Source organism: Vombatus ursinus, unplaced genomic scaffold (assembly GCF_900497805.2).
Source record: "Vombatus ursinus unplaced genomic scaffold, bare-nosed wombat genome assembly UNPS02014781.1, whole genome shotgun sequence".
Classification (NCBI taxonomy): domain Eukaryota; kingdom Metazoa; phylum Chordata; class Mammalia; order Diprotodontia; family Vombatidae; genus Vombatus; species Vombatus ursinus.
The window spans coordinates 2,929,770-2,942,467 of record NW_020954559.1 but is presented as its reverse complement, the minus strand read 5'-3'; the positions used below and the strand labels follow the sequence as shown (position 1 = coordinate 2,942,467).

Here is a 12,698-nt window from a genome sequence, read left to right as displayed (position 1 = left end):
TCTCTCTCTCTCTCTCTCTCTCTCTCTCTCTCTCTCTCTAATGTGCACTTTTATTTGACCTGGTCTTAAGTCACTGTACAGATAAAGCTCTTTCCCTCTTTCAAGTACTGGCATCAATCTCATGAAACTTGTAGGGAGACTGTAAAGTCTTCATTCACATCTATGTTGAGGACAGGGAAGGAATTTGGGGGGCATTCATTATGGTTCTGACAATTAGAAAGGAAGAAGTATTAAGGCAGAAGATACAAAAACTTTTTGAAGGATTACATAATTTATATGTAAAGCAATATTAGTACCTTCTTCCCTCCTCACCCCCACCCCAATCTGGATTTTTGTTTTGTAGCTCCTTTGCTCTAGCAGAGCAGGGCAGCTTTCATAGATGCAAGTAATCTTCTGTAACAATGTGTTTTACAATATTTGGAATGACTATTAAAAACAAACAAACACATAAAACAAATGTACAATCTGAGTCCTGAAGACACACTATAGAATTCTGGGGATGTTTGCTTCCAACTCACTTAGACCACTCATCATCTTCACAGTTCCAGTTTTTAAATCCTGAGTCAAGGACAAAAACAAACAAATAAACAAATAAATGAATTAAATTATTTTTTTAAAAACTATGGCAATTTAATTTCTTTTTTTTTTGGTGGGGAGGGATTATAATTTTACACTCTTTAACAAAACAAAAACAAAAACAAATAAACAAAGAAAGAAAGAAATGTAAAGTCCATTTAGAAGCATTTGCAATGAACAATGGAGGACCCAGATTCATCCTACTCCTACTTGCTGATCCACATCTGCTGGAAAATGGAAAGAGATGCCAGGATGGAGTCTCTAGTCCAGGCAGAGTACTTGTGCTCAGGTGAGGCAATGCTCTTAATTTTTATTGTGCTAGGGGCTAGGGTTATAAATTCCTTCTGCATCTTGTCAGCAATGCCTGGGTACATGATGGTATCACCAGACAATATGGTATTGTCATGCAGACCTTTATGGATGTCAACATCATACCTAAGAAAAATGGTTGGAAGAGAGCTTCTGGACATCAGAACCTCTCATTGTCAAAGGCGATAACCTGACCATCAGGGAGCTCATAGCTGTTTTTCAGAGAGGAGCTAGATGTAACAGTGGCCATTTCCTGCTCAAAGTCTAGGGCAACATAATACAACTTTTCCTTGGTGTCATGTACAATTTCTCTCTCAGCTATAGTAATACCATATCCTCTCTTGGTCAGGATCTTCATGGGGTAGCCCATCTGATCACAGCCAGCCAGATTTAGATGGAAGATAATATAGGGAAGGACACAACTTTCATACATGGGCACAGTGTAGCTCATACTATCACCGTGGTCTTTCACAATACCGATGTTATGACCAGAGGCATACAGAGATAGCACAACCTGGATGGCAAAACAGATGGCTGGGGTGTTGAAGGTTTCAAACATAATGTGAGTCATATTTTCTCTGTTGGCTTTGGGGTTCAGGAAGCTTCTGTGAGCAGTATAGGTTGTTCTTCAGGGGCCACATAGACCTCATTGTAGAAAGTATAATGCCAGATTGTCTCCATGTCATCCCAGTTGGTGGTAAGTACCATTGGGTACTTCAGGGTCAGAATATCTCTGTTGCTGTGGGCCTCCTCCCCATTTTTCTGGCCCATACCCACCATCACATCCTAATGTCTAGATCACCCAGCAATGGAAAATAAGACAAACCAAAGGACATTGTCTCCTGCAAAACTAGCTTTGCATATTCTAGAGCCATTATCAAAAACAAGAGTAGTAATATCATCATCCAAGGTGAACTTTGAAGTGGAAACTGTAAACCCTTAAGAGAGAAAGGAAGTGGTGCCACACCTGGAGGTAGGGGGGGAGGCAAGTACAGGATGAATGGAAGAACTCATACCTTACAGTCCCTTTAAAAAGGTAATTCCTGGATTATTTCTATTCCTATTTTACCCTCTGCATTTAAGATATCAGGACACTTTTCCTTGATAATTTCTTGAATTATGATGTTTAGGGTCTTTTCTTTTATCATGGTTTTCTAGTTGTCCAATAATCCTTAAATTATCTCTCCTCAATCTATTTCCCAGATGATTTATTTTTTTGTGATGAGATATTTCACATTTTCTTCTTTTCTTTTCCCTTCTTCATTTGGTTTTATTCTTTCTCCTTGTACCATGGAGTTATAAGCTTCCACTTGCTCAATTTTAATTTTTAAGGAATTATTTTCTTCAGTAAGCTTTTGTATCTCTTTGTACATTTGACCAATTTTACTTTTTAAGTTTTTTTCTTCAGTGAGTTATTGTACTTCCCTTTCCAATTGACCTATTCTTCTTTTTAAGGAGATCTTCAGAATTTTTGAGCTTCTTGTGACTAAGCTGTTAATACTCTTTTCATAATTTTCTTGCATCACTCTCTTTTATATTCCTTTTTCCCCTATCTACCCCGCATCTCTCTTTTCTTTTAATCTTCTAGAAATTACTGTTTGGTTGTGTCCAATTAGCATTTTTCTTTGTGGCTGTCTTGTAGCTGTTTTCATGTTTCATGTTATTGTCTTAAAAGTTTGTGTCTTGATCTTTCCTGCCAGATTAGTAGGTTTTATGGTCAAGTTTTTGTTGTTGTTGTTGTTGTTTTGTTTTGTTTTCATTTTTGTGGAGTTTTTTTTTTGGTAGTTTACTCATATTTCCAACCTATTTATTACCTTTGAACTTTATGTTAAAGTTACTCTCTGTTCATCTAAAGGTGGGAAGGCATAAATGAAAATCATGACAAAAGAAAAAAGAGCCTGGACAGTATCTTTCAGGAAATCATAAAGGAAAACTGCCCTGAGGTCCTAAGACCAGAGGGTAAAATAGCCATAGAAAGAATCCAATGATCACCTCCTGAAAGAGATCCCAAATAGAAAACGCCAAGGAATATAGTAGCCAAATTCCAAAATTACCAGGTCAAAGAGAAAATACTGCAAGCAACCAGAAAGAAACAATTTATATATCATGGAACTATAGTCAGGACAACACAGGACCTTGCAGCTTCTATATTAAAAGACCTTAGAGCGTGGAACATGATATTCCATAAGGCAAAGGAGCTTGGATTATAGCCAAGGATTATCTACCCAGCACAAATGAGCATGACCTTTCAGGGGAGGAGATGGATGTTCAGCGAAATAGGGGACCTCCAAACCTTCCTGATAAAAAGACCAGAGCTCAAAAGAAAATTTGATCTTCCAGTACAAGACTCTAGAGAGACATAAAAAGGTAAATGGGACAGAAAGATACAATACATTATTAATAAGGGCAAACTGTTTATATCCCTACAAGGGAAGATGACACTTGTAACTCTTGAGAACTGTATTGTTATTATACCATATTAAAGGAGTATACATAAAGGGGGTGGATATCAGTTGACTTTGATGTAATGATAAAATCTAATCAAGTGGTTTAAATGGATCCAAATAAGTGGATTACTCTGATCTAAGAAAAGGTACTGAGAAAGGAGGAGGCAGACAAGGGTAAATTACATTACAAGAACAGACACAAAAAACTATTAGAGCAGAGGTAAAGAAGAGAGGGGGATGAGCATTGTTTGAACCTTACTCTCATCAGATTTGGTTCAAGAAGGGAATAACATAATCAGTCAGGTAAAGAAATCTAACTTGCTCTATAGGCAGTAGGAGGGAAAGGGTGAAAGAAAAGGGAGGGGGTATAGAATAGAGGGAAGAAGCACTAAGGGTAAAGGGGAAGAAAAGGAAATGGGCAATAGAAGGGAGGAGGAAATGAGAGAGGCGGTGGCCAAAAGCAAAACACTAGTGAGGAGGGAAAGGAGAAAGGAGAAAGAAAAGCATAAATGGGGGGGGGGGGATGGAGAGAAACACAGAGATAGTAATCATAACTGTGAATGTGAATGGAATGAACTCTCCCATAAAACGGAAGCAGATAGCAGAATGGACTAAAAATCATAATCCTACAATATGTTGTTTACAAGAAACACATTTGAAAAAGAGTGACACACACAGGGTAAAGGTAAAAGGCTGGAGGAGAATGTATTATGCTTCAGCTGAAGTAAAAAAAAAAAGTAGCTAGTCTGATCTCCGACAAAACAAAAGCAAAAATAGACCTTATCAAAAGAGAGAAGGAAGGAAACTACATCCTACTAAAAGGCACCATAGACAATGAAGTAATATCGTTACTAAACATATATGCATCAAATGGTATAGCATCCAAATTCTTAGAGGAGATGTTGAGGGAGTTACAGGAAGAAATAGACAGCAAAACTATACTAGTAGGGGACCTCAACCTTCCCCTCTCTGAACTAGATAAATCTAACCACAAAATAAACAAGAAAGAAGTTAAGGAGGTGAATAGAACATTAGAAAAGATAGGTGTGATAGACCTCTGGAGAAAACTGAATGGGGATAGAAAGGAATTTTTTTTTTCTCGGTGGTACATGGCATCTACACAAAAATTGGCCATGTACTAGAGAATAAAAACCTCACAATCCAATGCAGAAAGGCAGAAATATTGAATGCATCCTTTTCACATCATGATGCAATAAAAATTATATGTAATAAAGGGCCATGGAAACATAGACCAAAAAATAATTGGAAACTAAATAATCTAAGCCTAAAAATGATTGGGTCAAACAACAAATCATAGAAACAATCAATAATTTCATTCAAGAGAATGACAATAATGAGACAACATACCAAAATTTATGGGATGCTGCAAAAGCAATTCTTAGGGGAAGTTTTAGATCTCTAAATGCTTACATAAATAAAATAGAAAAAGAGGAGATCAATGAATTGGGCATACAACTAAAAAAAACTAGAAAAAGAACAAATTAAAAATGCTCAATTAAAGACCAAATTAGAAATATTGAAAACCAAAGGAAAATTAATAAAATTGAAATTAAGAAAACTATTGAACTGGTAAATAAAATTAAAAGCTGGTTTTCTGAAAAAAATATAAAATAGATAAACAATTTGTTAATTTTATTTAAAAAAAAAAGAAGAAAACCAAATTACTAGTAACAAGAATGAAAAAGGTGGATCTACCACCAAGGAAGAGGAAATTAAAACGATAATTAGGAACTATTTTGTCCAATTGTATGACACAAATTTGACAATCTTAGTGAAATGGATACATACTTACAAAAATACAAATTGCCCAGATTAACAGAAGAGGAAGTAAAATACTTAAATAACCCCATCTCAGAAAAATAAATTGAACAACCATTGATGAACTCCCTAGAAAACAATCTTCAGGGTCAGATGGATTTACATGTGAATTCTATCAAACATTTAAAGAACAATTAATTACAATACTATATAGACTATTTGAGACAATAGCTGAAGAGGAATGTTACCAAATTCTTTTTATGATACAAAAATGGTGCTGATACCTAAACCAGGAAGAGTCAAAACAGAGAAAGAAAATTATAGACCAATTTCTCTAATGAATATAGATTCAAAAATTTTAGATAAAATATTAGCAAATAGATTGCAGCAACTTATCACAAGAATAATATGCTATGACCAGGTAGGATTTATACCAGAAATGCAGGGCTAGTTCAATATTAGGAAAACCATCAGCATAATTGATCCTATCGACACAAAAACTAACAGAAACTTCATGATCATCTCAATAGATGCAGAAAAAGCTTTTGACAAAATACAATACACTTTCCTATTAAAAACACTAGAGAGCATAGGAATAAATAGAATCTTCTTTAAAATAATAAATAGCATCTATGTAAAACAGTCAGCAATATTATGGGGACAAGCTAGAAGCATTTCCAATAAGATTGGGGGTGAAACACGGATGTCCATTATCACCACTGTTGTTCAATATCGTACTGGAAACGTTAGCTTTAGCAATAAGAGAAGAAAAAGAAATTGAAGGTATTAGAATAGGCAAAGAAGAAACAAAGCTGTCACTCTTTGCAGATGACATGATGATATACATAGAGAATCCAAGAGAATCAAGGAAAAAAAACCTACTTGAAATAATAAACTACTTTAGCAAAGTTGAAGGCTACAAAATAAACCTGCATAAATCATCAATATTTCTATATATTACCAACAAAGCCCAACAGCAAGAGATAGAAAGAGAAATTCCATTTAAACTTACTGTAGACATTATAAAATATTTAGGAGTCTACCTCCTGAAACAAACCCAGGAACTCTATGAATACAATTATAAAACACTTTTCACACAAATAAATTCAGATCTAAATAATTGGAAAAACAGTTGCTCATGGGTAGGCCAAGCTGATATAATAAAAATGACAATTCTACCTAAGCTAATTTACTAATTCAGTGCCAAACCAATCAAACTACCCAAAAATTATTTTATAGAGTTCGAAAAAAATAATAACAAGGTTCATTTGGAAGAACAAAAGGTCCAGAATATCAAGGGAACTAATGAAAAGAGATGCAGGGGAAGGCGACCTAACCATTCCAGATCTTAAATTGTATTATAAAGCAGCAATCATCAAAACTATTTGGTACTGGCTAATAAATACAGTGGTGGATCAGTGGAATAGGTTAAGTATGCAAGACACAGTAGTCAATGAGTATAATAATCTGTTACTTGATAAACTGAAAGACCCCAGCTTCTGGGATAAGAACCCACTCTTTGAAAAAAACTGCTGGGAAAACTGGAAAAGAGTATGGCAGAAACTAGCCATTGATCAAAGTCTCACATCATATACCAAAATAAAGTCAAAATGGGTTCATGATTTAGATATAAAGGCTGGCACTGTAAGCAAACTGGAAGAGGAAGTAATAGTTTATCTATCCGATCTATGGAGAACAGGAGAATTCATGACCAAACAGGAGATAGAGAACACTACAAAAAGCAAAATGGATAACTTTGACTACATTAAATTGAAAAGTTTTTGTACAAACAAAGCCAATGCAACTAAAATTAGAAGGAAGGTAGAATATTGGGAAAAATTTTTTAAAACCAGTGTCTCTGATAAAGGCCTCATTTCTAAATTATATAGAGAATTATGTCAAAGTTATAAGAATGCAAGTCATTCTCCAATTGATAAATGGTCAAAGGATATGAACAGGCAATTGTCAGATGAATAAATTAAAGCCATCTATAGTCATATGAAAAAATACTGTAAATCACTATTGATTAGAGAAATGCAAATTGAAACAACTCTGAGGTACCACATCACACCTATCAGATTGGCCAAGATGACAAAACAAGAAAATGATAAATGTTGGAGAAGATGTGGGAAAATTGGAACACTAATGCATATGTTGGTGGAGTTGTGAAATGATCCAATCATTTTAGAGGGCAATTTGGAGCTGTCCCTCAAGGGCTATAAAAATGTACATACCCATTGACCCAGCAACAGCACTTCTAAGGCTGTATCCCAAAGAAAACATACAAATAGGAAAAGGACCCACATGTACAAAAATACTTATAGCAGCTCCTTTTGTAATAGCAAAGAATTGGAAATTGAGAGTATGCCTATCAATTGGGGAATGTCTGAACAAGTTGTGGTATAAGAATGTGATGGAATACTATTATGCTATAAGAAATGATGAACAGGCACACTTCAGAAAAACCTGGAAAGACTTGTATGGTCTGATGCTGAGTGAAGTAAGCAGAACCAAGAGAACTTTGTAGACAATAACAGCCACATTGTGTGATGACTAATATTGATAAACTTAACCTTCCCAGCAATACAAGGATGTAAGACATCTCCAAAGGCCTCATGATGGAAAATGCTATCCACAAAGAAGAAAGAACTATGGAGTTTGAATGCAGATCGAAGCATACTATTTGGTATTTTTTTTTCTTCTGTTGAGTTTTGTTTCCTCTTTCTGGCGGTTCCTCCTATTGGTTCTAATTCTTACAACATCACTAGTGTGAAAATATGGTTAATAGGAATGTATATGTATAGCCTGTATCAGATTGTGTGCCATCTTGGGGAGGTTGGTGGGGAGGAAGGGAGAGAAAAATTTAAAACTCAAAAGCATATGGAAGTAATTGTTGATAAATCAATATAAATTTAAAAAAAAATAAAGGTGAGAAGGCAATGTCCTAAGCTTCAGGTTTTTTGTTCTACCATTTTCAGAGCTGTTTCTGCAAGTTTTCTGTGCTTCCAAGGTGACATGAACTTAGAAGAGTTTTAATTACTAGTATCTTGGTTTTGAGCTCTGGTGTTTACCCAAGAAGGGCCCCTACTCCCTTGCAGCTGCAAGCGCCAGTGCTCCTTTCTGCCTTGGTACTGCTACCAGGGCTTCTACTCCATTTTGCCACTACAGACCTCTCCTGCCTACTTACTTCCTCTTTTTTTAAGCCAGAATAATCTTTTACCATGACTTTTAGTTGCCTCTGCCACTCCACATTTTTATTTGAAGTTTTTTTTTGTTTGTTTTTTCAAGTTATTTGGAAAGGAATATTAAGGGTGTTCACTTGGTTTGCTGTCTCTAATCTGTCATCTTCATTCCACCTCCTAGTGCTTTTTACACAATTATCTCATTTGATCCTAATAATTACCCTGCTACTGAAATGCCATTTTAGAGTTGAAGAAAAGTAAGACAAACAGAGCGCAAGTGACTTGCCCAGGCTGACACAGCTTATAGTTTTCTGAGGCCAGATTTGAACTATATCTTCCTGATTTCCAAGTCACCATCCCACTAGCTACCTGCAAAAAGAAGAGAGGAAAAATACATGCTATGTTAGAACTTAGGTATAACAGTGAGGTTTCAGAAACCTTAGATATCTTTGTGCATATGTGTGTTCTCTTTGAGAGAGAGAAAAGAGAGAGAGACAGAGGGACAGAGAGTCCCTAGAGAAATCTTGTTTGAAGTTTGTCAAACTCCTTAAAGTCTTATGTATGGGTTTGGGTGATAATGATGCCATTTAAAAACATCCCTCATTTGTTCCTCTGTCCTTAACAGTGCCTGAATCCTTTCCAAGTCTCTCACACATGCCTATGTCAGAGCTTGGGAGACTCTGGCACAAATGACTTAGATAGAACTTGTAATAGAGACTGAAGCACAATAAAAATCAGTAGGACCAAAACAATTAGGTACTTTATGCTGTGACCATATTTTAGGTCTAATTTTAGGTTCTTCATAGTCTAGCTAAAGGTCTGATTCCATTAGCAGACTCTCATATAGATAAGACAAGCTGGCTAAATTGAATTGGAGCTTTCAATTCTGAAATTATCCAGTCATCCTGTGTAGATATAGCCTTAATCTCTTAAAAAATAAATAAATAAAGGATTAGATTGACAAGTACACTACCGAGCTTAACATCACTCCTTAAACTTTGCACAGGCTTATCCATTAACACAACCAGTCACATACAGGGAAATCAATAAAATTCAAAATAGAATAAATATGTTTGACATAGCAAGGAAATTGGCCTTATCCGTAGGATTACTAATAGAATTAGCATGGAGAGCAGTATTGAGTTAAAAGTTTGGGAATGGGAGGCCAATTTCATATTTAACTTTGGCAAAACATAAAAAGGAGAGAAAATGGCCCTTGAGCTTCAGAGGGTCTCAGATTCATGCCCCGTAAATAGCTTAGGAAAATGATGAATGTGAATTCCACTTAGGAGGAGAGAAGGAATGACATGTATTGATAGGGAAGCAGAACAACGATAGTATGGGGTTGTTTACAGTGGCTTTCTGTGAAAACATTGTATATACTATAATGTCAGGTAGTTTTTCATTACATGCTATGGGTAATATTGTATAAAGGATAAATCCCTGAACTAGTGATTAAAACTTGCCTTGAACATAGTAGGTGCTTAATAAATATTTTCTTATTTGATTTGGAGTCAGAAAGATATTGGTTTGAATCATACCTTTAATAATCACTAGCTATGTGAGCCTGGGAAAATCCTCTGAACCTTAGTTCCTTCATCTATAAAATTAGAGAGCCAGACTTTATTATAACATTTCTTCCAACTATAAATTTATGACCAGTACTGAAACTATATACTCTCAGGTTTATTTTTTTTTTTGTTCATTTTTTGTTTTTGTTTTTTTTTTCTTTTAAACAGGGGCAATCCTTAAACATTTAGATAATTTAAATTTTCAAAAAAATAAAGAGAAATAATAACTCTGTGGCCCAATACATACCAGAATATGTATACTTTCTACATTCCGGTGACTGATCATCTAGCCTTTATTTTAAGATTTCCTATGAGGGGAAAGCAATTACTTCCTCACATAATCCATTGTACTTTCTACTAGTTCTTCTTTTAGGTAGTTTTCCCTTTCTTCAACTGATATTTTCCCATCTTAAACTTCCATTCACCATTCCTGGTTCTGTCTTCCATGGTCAAGCATATTAAGGATAATCCCTCTTCTACACAATGACTTTTCAAAAACTAGAAATAAAACTGCCATGTCTCTTCTTAAGCTTCTCTTATCCAGGTTCAGCTTCTCCACTTTCAACCATTCCTCATGAAGCATGATTTCAAGGACTTTCACAATCCCAACTGCTCTCTTTTGGACAATCTTTTTCTTAATAATGTCTTACTTAAAATGTAATGCCCAGAACTGAACATTGTGCTCCCAACCTGATCAATCAGCACAGAATATAGCCATACATATGGGGAGGGGGAGGAGGAGGAGGAGAGACTCTCTTAGTGAAACTTAAGGTGCATTTATTTATTGATTTATTTGTTTATTTTTGCATGCTATATCATACTACTAACTTATATTGAACTCACAGTCCACTAAAATCTTCTAGTCTTTATTCACTATATTTTTTTACTGATGGTTTTCAAAATGGATGCAAATTGTTATTCCTGAAATACCGTATTACCCTTCTTATCCACTCATTCAACTCCTCTATCTCCCTCTTACATCCAGTATCAAATAAAATACACTGGTTTGCTTTCCAAGCCCTTTATAACCTGGCCTCTTTTGACCTTCCCAGTCTTCTTTTATATATTCTGTGATAATGACATTTGTCTCCATGCTGTGCCTTACAAATGATACTTCATTTCGTGAGTTCAAACATTTTCCCCCAAGCCTGGTATTCTCCCCCTCCTCATCTCTGACTCTTAGTTTCTCTGGTTTCCTTCAAGTTTCATCTAAAGTCTAACTGTCTACAAAAAGTGTTTCTGGATTCTCCTTAATCTTAGTGTCTTCCCTCAAAGATTACCCCCCAGTTTATTCTGTATATACTTTGTTTATACATAATTGTTTGCATGTTGTCACTGCCATTAAACTGTGAGCTCTTTGAGGGTCAAGACTTTTTTTTAATTGACACTTGTTTTTGCTTTCCTTTGTATCTTTAACATTCAATTTGGTGCCTTGACTATATTAGGTGTTAAATAAAAGCCAGTTGACTCATAAGCATTAAATAATTCAGCATCACTTTGTCCTATTTCAGTTTTGCTTTATTTAGTCATGCCACCTTTAATTAGATTTACATTATTTGTATTTCCTCATTGATCTATGTTAATAAATTAACCAGTTATAGCACCCTCCCAGAGATAATATTTTCTCAAGGGAAGGACCAGACTTAATCAAAGTTATGTAATTTCAATTAGACTCACAGTACTGGTATCAAGCACATAAATGATGTGTAATATGTTTTTAAATATGATAATCATACAAATGAATTAACATACCTTATTCTGAAGTTAATATATAATTGATCATTAAAGATGCTTTCATCATTGATACAACTGGTTATGTATAAAGAAACCGTCAATATAGTTCAAAGTAGTTAACAAGCATATGTTTCTGGCCTCTGCAACCTTATCACATCTGTAGCAACAAAACTCCCAAGATATTAATAAATGTCCCACTTTAGGTTGGAACTTTGTGTCATTTACTAGGTGGAAGCTAGGTGACACAGTGGGTAGAATACCAGGCTTGAAGTCAGGAAGACCTGAGTTCAAAGCTGGCCTCAGGCACTTACTAGCTACCTGACCCTGTGCAAGTCACTTAACCTTGTTTGCTTCAGTTTCCTCATCTTTAAAATGAACTGGAGAAGGAAATGGCAAACCACTCCAGTATCTTTGCCAAGAATACCCCAAATGGGGTAACAAAGAGTTAGATACTACTGAAATGACTAAAAGACAACAATAATTTACAAAGGGCGAGAAATGTCACTAGTAAAATCAGGCAAGTCTACCTAGTCCACTATGTATCAAGCCCAGGGCTAAAAGTGTAATAAACTAGTGTGGAGCAAGGCAGAACAGGTCTTCAAGCCATGGGTATGTGTTTGCGTTTGATCCAGTGTTGCAGGGGGCATTTGTGTGAAAGGATTTGGGAACTGGTATGACATGAATTGCTTTGCATGCATTGTAGGCTTTCCAGTTGTAGCAGACTGAATGTACTACAGAGGGATTAGACTTCAGGTGAGGGGTCTCGTGAGAAAGATGCAGTAATTGAGTTATGACTTGATTATGGCCTGGATCTGTAGGTACTTTCAAATTCAAAGACACTACAGCAAACTAATGAATATAAGCCTTCTCCTTCACCCCCATGAACTGTAATGGAGTGTGATTTTTCAAGAATCCTTATAAAATAGTAACCTAAGAACTTTCTATGCTTTTTGGAAGGACATATATGGAACTTTATACTGATAGTACAATATTATTTCACTCTAGATAGTGAATGATTTATGACTGTAAGAAACAAGTGTATTAAAAATAATTACTAAAAAATTGAAAAGATAAAAATGAACTCACAATTTGCAGAAAAC

At 35.4% G+C, this 12,698-nt stretch overlaps 1 pseudogene; it reads right to left on the bottom strand.

Annotated features, from left to right (window-relative positions):
• Positions 1-734: 734 nt before the first annotated feature.
• On the bottom strand, positions 735-1,788 carry LOC114046252 (annotated as a pseudogene).
• Between the last annotated feature and the right edge of the window lie 10,910 nt (positions 1,789-12,698).